At 41.9% G+C, this 12,051-nt stretch overlaps 1 protein-coding gene across 4 annotated transcripts in view; it reads left to right on the top strand.

The window, feature by feature from the left end:
• The window catches only part of MARCHF3 (membrane associated ring-CH-type finger 3), a 64,827-nt gene that overhangs the window by 5,881 nt on the left and 46,895 nt on the right, over positions 1-12,051 (top strand). The window lies entirely within an intron of this gene.

The following is a 12,051-nucleotide window of genomic DNA, read 5'->3' as shown; positions in this document are numbered from 1 at the left end:
GCAGGATCTTCACTGGACCTTCTCTGATTTTTGAGTCCTCTCATCTCTGCCTCTGTTTCCTCATGCAGGGGCTGAGTCCTGGTATTGTCATCTGAAAATACATTTAGGGGGGATTAGCTGAGGCATGGGAGCCAGGACACTTTTGAAATGCATTATGATCTGAAATAATTCCGTGCTCCTGTTAGGAACAGTTTTTAATTTAATCTACTCGTAACGGAAAGGGAGAAATACAGTGTCAAGGGGAAAAACACATGTAAACATGTGAAACGTAGGTAGTAGCTACTTGTACTTAAATTCCTATGTTACCTCACATTCTGTTTTACTTAGTTAATCTTGGCTGTTAGGTGTCTGTTGCCCAACCCAAATATTTGGCTCCTGTTTAAACTGAATACTTCAAGTAATTTACCAGTGTTTTGTTTGCTCTCATTGTAGTCAGAGAACACACCAGTGGCTACTCAGACTTTTTTTTTTTTTCTCTAAGATGAAAATTTTAAATGAATATTTTATATGAATATTTTAAATGGAAATCTTTGCTAAAAGATATTTTTTTTAGTTAGTATCAATAAAGGATTTTTACAAACCGACCTGTGAGGCAGAAGGGGAGAGGCAGAGGTGCTTTCTCAGATCTGTGAGATCCTCAGCATTCTGTATGAGAACCTTCAAGACTTTGTTGGAAGTGGAAAAAGAAACTGACTCAGTTGATCTCAGAAAATTGCAGTTATTAAAAAAAAAGAAAAGAAAAAAGAAAAGAGGTGGAAAATAAACTTGATATTAATTTAAGCAGAATTTTCGAGCTAAACAGAAATCTTTTCTGCACCCCAGCTGCTTACAGGAATACATCTACTAATGCCAGACTGAGACTGGCTCTGGTTACTGATGGGAACCATCTCCTCATGCTAATTTAGCTGGTTTAATAGATGCCCAGGAGCCTGGGGTTATTTAGCTAAAAGCAGGTTTATAGTAGATTTTTGAAACTGAATCTGTTATGAGAGAGACTCGTCCTTCACTTGCTGGGAGTCCTGTGCAGGGTCTGGGTACACCATGCAGGTGACTGCTGCAGCAGCTGTGGAAACTCCTGGGCTCACATTTCCGCTTAAAATGCTCTGGATTGAGCACTTTTCAATTCCACTTTTAATCAGCCTCTCGAGCTCTTCTGGAAAGAGCATTCGGGGGGCATTTTTCTTGCCAGGGGACTTCCAGTGCCGTGGAAGGTTTCAGTAAAGTTTCAGACCCATAATCTTCATTTTGTTATGTATCTGATCGTGAGGTCTTGTGGGCACGACCTGGATTCCCTCCCTTCTCAAGGGAAGGAGTGGATTTGCAAGCCATGAGTTTGTGTTCTGCATGTTGGAAGGAACTTGAGGTCTGGCTGTCCAAGATCAGCAACAATCAGTAATAAAAGCGGGTATTGTCAGAGAGGCAGCTCCAAGCACACCTGAGGCTGCCCAGAGAGGTTGTGCTGGGTCTGTCTGGGGTGGAGATGATTCCCTTGAGTGGAAGCCCATAGATTGCTGAGATTTTGGGTTTTCCTGGATTGTATTGTCACGGTTTTTGCTCTCTGTGCCTCCCCTGCCCCACAGAGAGCAGGCTGTGGGCTTTTGGGGGTGACCTGTGCTGACCAAAGGGTTTTCCACAGAATGTGTTGTCATGCCCAGCAATGAAACCTTGGGCAGGGGGAGGTGGATTGAGGGTCTGCCCCCCAGCTGGCATAAAGCTTTCATTGACTGTGATATTTATAAACACAAATGAAAAAATAAATGCTGTTGTGAAGCTGTTACAAGCGAGGTAGTCTGAAGCATTTTAGAATTGAAAATTTGTAAAAAGCTAGCATAGAAAAAGAGCTGTACCATGTTTCATCCAACACTTTATCTTTTATTTAGTGATCAGGTTATGGCACCCTGCGTTTGCTGCCAGTCTCCACTGGGACCATCTCCATCATTCCTTTTTCTCCTGTCTGAAGCCCCTGCTCCAGATTAGCTTCATGTTTCACCCATTAAACTACTGAGCCATGTCCACAGAGCTGAGGGTCACCCTGGGAATGCGGTGTCAAAACAAACCTTTGTTTTTTCTTTGCTGTGAGTGCCGCCACTAAAGCTGGAACCTGTTGCTGTTCTGTTCAGTAAGGTAATGGACAACCAGCAGTGAATTTGAACGCTGCCCTGCAGGCAATTAACTGCAGATTGCTCCAGCCTTGTTTTTCCTCGGTGTTGTAGTGTGTTCGTTAAGTTCATTTAATTCCTCCCCCATTTTATGTATCTGCTCCCCCCCATTTTGTGTAAAATGGTTCTGCCCTCCTCAGTTTTGCCGCCACAGCCCTGCCAGTTCTATTGTCGATCTGTTAGGTTATATAATTCCTCCTCCCCTTTTTCCCTTGTATGTATGCTTCTTCTCCTCCCTGGGCCAAGCCAATCAGCCCCCCACTCCATCTAGCACTGCAGAAGCTTCTCCTCTTTGGGGGTTGTGGTTGGCTGTGGTCCCAGGACCCCTCCCATACCTGGTACCTATTGGGCTCTCCACTATGTCATTTGTGTTAAGTTCATTCCCTCTTGTCCCCCCATTGGTCTTCTGTAAACCCCTCCCGGGTCCACTCCTTCTCTTTAAAACCCTTAAGCACCCTTTGTTCTTTGTCATTCACTGGGACATCGCGGGCTTTCCAATAAACCAAGTTTAGCCCCCCCGGCGAGTGTGCAGCTCCTTCCTTCTCGTCGTTTAGCAGCGATCCAGGCCGCAGCCAGCACAGCCCGAGGCCTTACGGCGCCGAGGGGCGCTGGCCGACCGTGCAGCGAGGTGTGGGCCTTACCCTCAGCGAGCAGGACTCTGACCTTCTCTGCTCTAGAAGGCTGAATACACGCCGCTGCACCCTGGCACTGATTTGTCCCCCCTTTTCCCTGGATTCCTCCGTGGAACCGAATTAAAATCCCCTTCAAAGTCCCACATAACTCTGCCTTCTTGACAGCTCCCTCTGCAGCGTGTTGTGTCCCCTTGAATCGTCTCTCTGACCACTCAGGCCTGCCTCACTTTATCCCTGAGCCTCTTTTCAGTGTGTTTGCATTTGTGCTGCCACATGTGGGAAGCTGCTCTTGGTGTTGTCACCGGAATGTTCTTGCTGATGGAGTGGAGATGGACCAGGTGGATTCTGGAGGTCCCTTCCAGCCTCAATCTTTCTGTGATTCCACTTGGAAAAGCTGTCCTTGACCCCTCACCCTGCAGTTTTCAGCAATAGATATGACATATGTATTAGATAGATAGCTATGTCATATATTAGATATAAACCTTAAAGGTTTTGGTAGCAAAAATGGCGGGGTCTCATTTAACCTGAGGAAAAAAAGGAATTACTTTTCTATCTCTGAATTGTTAATTAGTCCCTGTAGTATTCAAGGTATGTAAGCAACATAGAACAACAAAATAGAAGCACAACAGTGCTTAGAAATACAGGTTTGAAGGCTGTGCTGTTCCCAGGAGCCTGTGTTCAACAACTGCACTTCAAAAGAGTGGGGATACTTTAAATTTGTTCACTGAGGATTTATAGACTCATGGTGCGTGTAGGTGATCAGCTGTAATGTGAATATTCTCTATCCTGTGCATATCCTGTGCAATAATTACATATTAATCTGTAATTATGTGAACACAACTTTTTTTGAAAATCTATTTTCCTTCCCTTCTGAACTTAACAAGTAAAACCAATTCTGTCTGGATGCTGCTTGTGACTAAACTAATTTTTTTTAAGTGAATCCTTGTGAATAAAATCTTAGTAGTGGTGCTAGGATTTAACACATTTCTCAGTTTTAGGCATAATGCTAAAGAAAACTTGAATTATCCTCTGATCCTCTGGCTCTTGTTTGAACAGTGAATCCCAGACAATTTGTGGAGCTTCACCTTTGCCAGAGTGCAATCAGCGCTGCCAAAGAGAGTTCAAGGGTTTTCTGGGCATTTGTACATTGGGCAGAGGAGAGGGATCTTTCGTCTCGCTCAGGCAGTTTGCAGTGGAGACATATATAAGAATTTCAGGGGAAAAAAAACCCTTTTCAGCAGCACCCTTGCATCTGTGGAAGGACCAGTTTAAGCCCAGAGTTACAGATAAATTTGATTTATGGACACAGCAGCCACAAATTGCAATGCGAACAGACGTGTGTCCTACCTCATTAAAAAAAAAGCATTTTTGTGTGTTGTGTGATCCGGTTGTTCTGTTAAGCCAAAGCTGGAATTCCTCCCTTTTCATGTTTTTTGGTTTCTCTGCATCCTGCTGGAGCAGCCAGCAGAGAGTGTAGCACCAGATAAAATGTGGGGGATTAAAGCAGGAGACAAAATCTTGAATGGAAACAGTCTTTCGGAAAACGGTAAATTAGTACAGGAAGAGATGCTGTGAACAAACTGCTGTCTTCTTTACGGAAAAGTTAAATTCTGGCTCACTCTGGCTCACGATTTGTTGTGGCTGTATGAATGTTTTGTGGGAATCAACAAAGCTTAGTGTTTCTCCACCAACTTGTGGTAAATATAAATATTCTCAACCCCTCTCCCTTCCTCTCTCAGTGGCAAATGAATTTAACAGGACGGAATATAAATCTTTGCAAATCTCCTCCTTCACAGAGGTGTTTTTCCCTTTCTGTTCCTCTCTCAGCTCTGAAACTGCACCTTCCTTGTAGACGAGAGCTTTGAGTGGCTTCTGATATTTTCTGGCGTTTCTCATATGTGAATGAATCTCTGTGTGGTCACACAGACCTTCTCAGAATGAAAATCTGGCACTTTTCAGGCCAAACCAATAGTTTCATCCCCAAAAAGGCGTCTGAGGGAGTGAGTACGGGCAGGCTGGAATGGGAACACGGGCTGTGCTCAGTGCAAGGTGGAAACAAAGCTGGGCCTGGAGGAGCTTTGGGTTTGTGTGCATTTGCTCCACAGCTGACCTTAAGGTGCTCACTTTTGGCTGTGCTGCTCAGAGCACACCTCAGGCTGCGTGGTGCTTTGAGAAAGTGATGGAAAATTGTCCTAGAGTCGCAGACATCTTTTATGGAAAATCCTTCCCTTAGGGTTGTTCCTCATGAGAAGCTGAGAGGGCTCAGGAACAAAATGCAAACAATGGTTATCTGCTGCTGTGGAATGCAGCAGGTGCATCTGTGATTGGGCTCATGTTGGATGTTTCTAATTAATGGCCAGTCACAGTCAGCTAGCTCGGACTCTCTGTCCCAGACACAAACCTTTGTTATCATTCCTTCTTTTTCTATTCCTAGCTAGCCTTCTGATGAAATCCTTTCTTCTATTCTTTTAGTATAGTTTTAATGTAATCTATATCATAAAATAATAAATCAGCCTTCTGAAACATGGAGTCAGATCCTCATTTCTTCCCCAATCCGAAAACCCCTGTGAACACGGTCACACTGCAGAACCCTGCTATGCTGTAAACTCACCAGCTTTTACACTCCATGTGTACTGAATATTGCTGATGCGGCATCTGGAGAGAGAAAAGGGAAATTTGCCAGCCTGCTCCTGCCACTGCAAGTGGGAGAAAGCCAGGCGATGCTTCCTTCCACCTCGGTTTTATTGTTTGTAGGGTGAATATGACTTCCTGAAAGTGATGGTTTCACATTTCAATATGGGTCCACTTGCCTTAGAAAGGGTATAGCAGCCTTGCATGCTACCCATAACTTCAGTAAAATGACAGTAGCAGAATTTGTTTATCTGTGGTGGTCAAACCCTTCAGGACATCTTCTAAAGCAGCACCAGCCAGACATGCTGTCTTCCTTCTGTTTGTGGATTATTACCCCTTTCAGCAGTGCTCATCAATCACTGGGTTTCCCTTAATGGTAGGGAATGAGTGATAGCCAAAGGCAGGAGTGATTTGTCTTTCCTTAGCTTTGCATTTCACTTCCCTGTGCTGAAGAAGTTACACAGTTCATTCTGCTCCAAGGTTGGCTCAGCCTTCTGCACAACATGATTGTGATCAAAGCTTCACTTCAGAAAGGAGCTTGAAGGGGTCATTTAAAAAGGACAGAATAGCAATTTTTTGGCTTTTAAACCAGTCCTCAGTTCATTTTTGTAGCTGCACAAATGTATTTCCCCTTCCAGGAAAAGCTTTTAATATTGTTTATTGGTTGCTTTGGTTTTGTTGTGGTTGGAGGTTTTTTAGTTTGTTTTGGTGGTTTTTTTTGTTTTTTTTTTTTTTGTTTTTTTTGTTTTTTTGTTTTTTTTTGTTTTTTTGTTTTTTTGCCTGAATTTTTTGTTGTGTTGTGCCATTGATGAGTTTCTGCTGGTTCATTACCATTTCCCTGCCTTCATTTTCCCTCTGCCTTGGTTTGTCACCTTTCTCTTCTGCTTCCCCTTATCTCTTTCTTCTCTCTCATCCTTGGTGGTCCCCCTACTCCTCAGGGCTTCCCAGCAGCAGGAGCCGCCAGCACCTCCCAGTTCCAACTCCTGTAATTCCTGTTGTAATTTGTGTTGTAATTTGTGTTGGCTGCACAATTTCTGGGACAAAAGGCCCTTTTCACTGCATTTTCCATGCTCACAATGATATTTTCCAGGTGATCATGGCACTCACCTGTGACGGTGTTCACAGCAGTCTGAGGATGAGGGAAGAGACGAGGATCTGACTCCATGTTTCAGAAGGTTGATTTATTATTTTATGATATAGATTACATTAAAACTATACTAAAAGAATAGAAGAAAGGATTTCATCAGAAGGCTAGCTAGGAATAGAAAAAGAAGGAATGATAACAAAGGTTTGTGTCTGGGACAGAGAGTCCGAGCCAGCTGACTGTGATTGGCCATTAATTAGAAACAACCACATGAGCCCAATCACAGATGCACCTGTTGCATTCCACAGCAGCAGATAACCATTGTTTGCATTTTGTTCCTGAGCCCTCTCAGCTTCTTAGGAGGAAAAAATCCCAAGGGAAGGATTTTCCATAAAAGATGTCTGCGACACTCACCCACTGGGACGTTTCAAAGCTGATGACCAAACCTTTTTTGCTGTGTGTGTTAGTGCCTCGTCCTATCACAAACAGCAAAATCTATTTCATTAACCACTGGGAGAAATAATTTTCCTCTGCAGATATCTGCTGCTAATAAACTCCATTTATGGATTTGGAGATCCTTTCCAGTAGGAAGATAAAACACATTGTCTACTTCATTTGATGTGGTCCTGGATCCACAGAGAATTTCCTATGCCTCGTAAAACTCCAGCCACCTGCAGTAGGTTGGTTCTATTAAATTCATCACCCAACTGCAAACAGCACATGGAAATCCTGGTTTATTATTTATCCCCTTGTCAAGGGCAGAACTCCCTCACTGCGTTTTGGGCACGGATCAATGAAAAGATGACATTTTGGGCACTGAACCAAGTCCTGGATTTCAACCTTTGTGTGCCCCTTGTCTCGTGCCGCTGTGGTGGTGCTCACTCCAGTGCAGAACCCTCTGCCCTCACTTTCCTGCCCAAGCAGGTGTGGCCAGAAGCCTTTGGGCTCCTACTTTCCTCTGGATTTATGATTTGTGGCCACTCAGCACAAATTATGGAAGTATTTTGCAGATGACTAAAAAGGGGAGGTAAGAACACTCTTGAATTTCTGCAAGTTATTTGCAGGACCAAGAATAAAATCCACAAATTCCTGGGCTTTGGGGATAACCCGGAGCATTTATGGGATGGTTACACCTGATTGTGGATCTCTGGCTGGGAGTTTAATCCTGTTATTTCTGAAAGACATTTTTACACCACATTAAAGATTCTCAAAGTGTCATGCAACAGTACTGGGGTGTTTTAAAGCGAACACAGGGATGTTGTGCTCTTGCCAACAGCGTTTTCCTGGCCAGAACAATGTTTTTTCTTCCCCAGTGTGTCACATTTTATAGCTTGGTTCACTTTTTAAGGGCTCCTGGCAGGTCCTTAAGCTCTGGGCTCCATCCAGGAGAAGCAGCCAAAATTAAGCTATGCCAAACCACAGCTACTGTGCTGTTGATTTGTTCTTTTTTGCACAAATTACAGTATTTAGCAGGCACTCATTCCCTGACATTTGCAGCAGTGTCTGGTTTCTCAGTGTCTTATTATTTAATAAAAAATAATGATATTAGTCATAAAAAGTAATGAAAAACCTAAAGCAGGATCTTGGGACTTAGTACTACACATAACCTAGATACGATCTGAGCTGGAATCTACTCTGTTAATTTGGGTTCTTTCCTGCTTTTTTAAGGGAAAACTTTGATTTTTTTTTTTTTAACTGGTTACCTTTTAACAGCTCATATTCCTTGTGTTTGGGAAGAATCAGTAGCGCAATTTCCTCCCAGTGCTCTAGGATGTCACCACAAACTCTGTGTGTACACAAATGGATACACACACACACACCCACAAATATTTATATTTAAGACAGACATTAAAACACTTGAAGCTGATTTACAGGATGTCTTCAGAGTATTGGAAAAAAAGGCATTAAAACCCCCACATTTTCAGAGTATTGAAAAAACATTCAGCCTCCTCTGGGGGTAGGGGTGGAGGGTGGGAGATAGCAGCAGCTTTTTACTACATGCCACCAAAAATAAATTAGGATTTTCCTTACACAGAGACACAGTGCTTAAAAGAGAAATAAACCCATGCGTTTTGTGTCTCCTCAAGGTCTCTTCCTGGAAATATTTTGACTAAACCTTTGGGGTGTAGATGGGGTGTTTCTTTTCAATCTCCTCTTCTGCCTTTTCTTCTTGCTTGAGGGTTCATTGGAATATACATAAATTGGAGTGGGAGTTTGGTCAGGCTCTGCTTGCAGTAAAAGAGCAGAGTCTTTCACAGAGTTCTCTCTGTCTTTTATTTCTTACTAGAAGCCAGTTAGATTTAACAAACCCACACCCAGTGTTTTAAATATTTCATCTCTTACTTGTTTCATCTCTAGCTTTAAAATATTACAGTCAAAATAGAGGGTTTTTTTTTAGTCTGATGAGGTCTCCTGCTTCAGAAACAGAGAAGTCAAATCTCCTATATTCCTAAATATTATATCTATTATATTCCTGAAAGCAGAGAGAAATACTTTCAGGGTGATAAAGCTGTGTCTTTATGTGAAAAGTGAGACTGAGAGCATCAACACATTTTCCTGTCATTTGTGGATCTTTTTAATGGCCAAAAATCCATATTGGTAGCCTTGTGTGTCAGCCCTAAGCCTGTGTAATTTCAATCTTGCCTAAACTCTGTTTTCCTTGGAAGAATTACCATTTCTCATCTGTGAAAAGGAACAGAGTCTTTCAGTGCTGTTAAAAAATTTTCTGACTTTCCCAGGCAGCTTCTGAAAGAGGAAAGCAGAGGTTGTGTTTGTGATTTAGCCTTCCAACGTACAAATATTTGCCAGAATATTTGCTTTTTGAGATTGCAGAGGCTCCTCCTCTCGGGTGATAAGGTCAGGCAGCCCAGCTCACTCCTCCCCAGCCCCTCTGTAAAACGTTAGCAAGAATGAATGAAGAACTTTAATTTTTTTTTTTTTTTCACCCTAGGAAATGTTTCCTCCTAGCTAGGAGGTTCATGTGAAAGAGATTTCTGCAGAATAACAAAGAAAAAAAAATAACGCATACAGTGAAAATCCAGAAAGTCCTGCTCTTTTCCCAGAGGGTTGGGAAAGAGACTTAGCTTCACAAACATTTGCAAATCTGTTTTCTCATTAGTTTTGTCCATTGACCTCCCTGATTTTTAGATGCCACTAGCTGCAGGCCTTCTGTGTACATCTTGTACAGGTGTAGGAGGAGAGAGCAGCTGGGTGAAGAGGGGAAAGAGAATTTACCCAGCAAAAAGGAGTTTTAGCACAGGGAAACAAAGCTTAAGGCTGAGATGCAGGAGTTGAAGGCAGAAAAGTGTGTATATCTGAAAGGAAAAGATTAAACACAACGAATTCCGCTGAGGAAAAGGCAGTGCAAACTCAAACAAAATTTAAAATAAAAAAAAAACAGAAAAAAAAAAACCAACCCAGAAAAAAAAAAAAAAACAAACAACCCAGGAGTCACAGTATAAATGACTTATCTCTTTCTTATCTCAAGGAAGAGGTGATTTGATCTGCATGCTTCCAAAGGAGGTTTTAAACCTGAAATCCTTTCACAGGTTTTTGGCTGCTGAGTGCAGAGCAGGGCAGGTGCAGATAGGAAGGGCAGCAGGGGCTGCTCCAGCTGAGGTGATTTTACAGCAGGTTGGAACAGGCGTCATTCCCTGGCCCCAGTGCCAGCTAATCCTGAATATTTTACTGTTGACAACAGTTTTGGTTGGTTCTGAGTCCTTTCCCCTTACCAGATGCTGGCCTGTCAAAATCAGGGAAGATAAAGCTGTGCCTGCTTAGCACACTTAAAAATAAAACCACAAACCTTTTTTACTTCATAGCTGGGATTCTTCTCTCCTTTTTAAAGAAGGAGAAAGAACAGAGAGACAGAAATGAGGGTTATATCTTGTTTTATGGCACAGCCTTCTCATAAGAAGGAATAGCATCCTGTTCACTTATCTTCTGAACATTTTTTAAAATTAAAGAGCCAACTCAGAGAAAGCCGCTGCTACTTGCTGGTGAGTAGCTTTTGCAATTCTTGGCAGTGGGTAGGAAATTTATAATTGTGCTATACCTGCTGTAGTTCTGAAGTTTGACTGTGGCATGTAAACATTTCTGTCTAAATTACAAATTAAAAATAATATGAAAATTTAAAAACTGCCATTAGGAAAAAGTCCCCATAGCAGTAACCACTCACTGTTTTGTGTGGTTTATTTGGGTTTGTTTTGTTAAGTGGCTTTTTTCTGGTAAGACTGCTGTAATTCCTCTCACCATTCACCATATCCTGTGTGTTTAAAAACATAATTCTCTGGATGTTATGCTGCCATGCATGTTCAGGTGAACTCCACGCCCCAGGAAGTCTCTCTGTCTGCTGGAATGCATGTTCTGTGGCCTCAGTTAAAAAAATAATAATAATAATAATAATAATAATAATAATAATAATAATAATAATAATAATAATAATAATAATAATAATAATAACAATAATAATAATAATAATAATAATATATTATATAATAATAATTATATATTATAATAGAAGAGTGAAATAACATCACATTTCTTTTAATTTCGTATCTTGGAGCTGACATGCAGCCCTTTGTGTGGCATGCACGTGGCATTGCTTGCTGCTTCAGAAACAGAGAAGGTAACCATGAACAGGAGGGTATCACAGGTTGTGAGTGTTTGGGGGTGAATTATGGACAGGTAAAACACCCCAAAACACGGTGAGAGAAAGCAGACAGGACCAGTTTTAATTTGTTTTTGGATTGTTTAGCCTGGCCTGCTCATGTTCAGGTGGTGTGACATGCCCAGTTCTGGTGTCACCTTTTGAGTGTGGGATGACTGTGCAAAACACCCAGCGGTGGAAGGACATTATTTTTTTGCTTTTATATTTTTAATTTTAAATCGTTTTTTTGTTTTTTTGGGTTTTTTTTGTCATTTTGTTTCTTGGTAGGAAGGGAAATAGCCCATCTCTGCAGAAAGTGCTGTCAGAGATGCACTTACTCTCCAGGACACAGAATGCTGCATTTGCCTTTGGCCTTTTTATAGCACTCCTTCTGACCATGCAGTTTCCTTAATGGAGCCACGTGCCTGACCCTTTTAGCTGGAAGAAACGTTTCAGCATTAAAGACTGAGAAAGGAGTTAGGGAGAGGAGGAGAGGACCTCAGGAACACTGGGGGAGGCAGCTGTACATGCCCAGGTGGTCTTGGTTCTGCTGAAAGGATGAGAGGTCTGTAAGAGTGCAAAAGAAACACTAAGTTTTACAGAATTTAATTAAATATAACAAGATTGTGTCATATAAAAGGAACTTGTGCTCATTTGGCCATATGTGTGGGTTCTTATTTGATTTTTTTTTTTTTTAAATGCAAGCACAAAGTAGAATAAAGAGGAGTGGGAGTGCTCAGCTCTATCAGTTCTGTCCTTCCATGGTCACCTTTTAAACCATTTTAAACCATTCTTAACCACTTTTAACCACTGAGCTGTTAATGTATCTGTGAGCTAGAAGTGGTAGAAAAAAGTTACATAGCAGTCAAAATCCTGAGGTTTTTGAAGAGTGATGCA

The sequence above is a fragment of the Melospiza melodia genome, chromosome Z (assembly GCF_035770615.1).
Source record: "Melospiza melodia melodia isolate bMelMel2 chromosome Z, bMelMel2.pri, whole genome shotgun sequence".
NCBI classification, from domain to species: domain Eukaryota; kingdom Metazoa; phylum Chordata; class Aves; order Passeriformes; family Passerellidae; genus Melospiza; species Melospiza melodia.
Note: the sequence above shows the minus strand (reverse complement) of the source record. Positions and strands in the feature narration are given on the sequence as shown.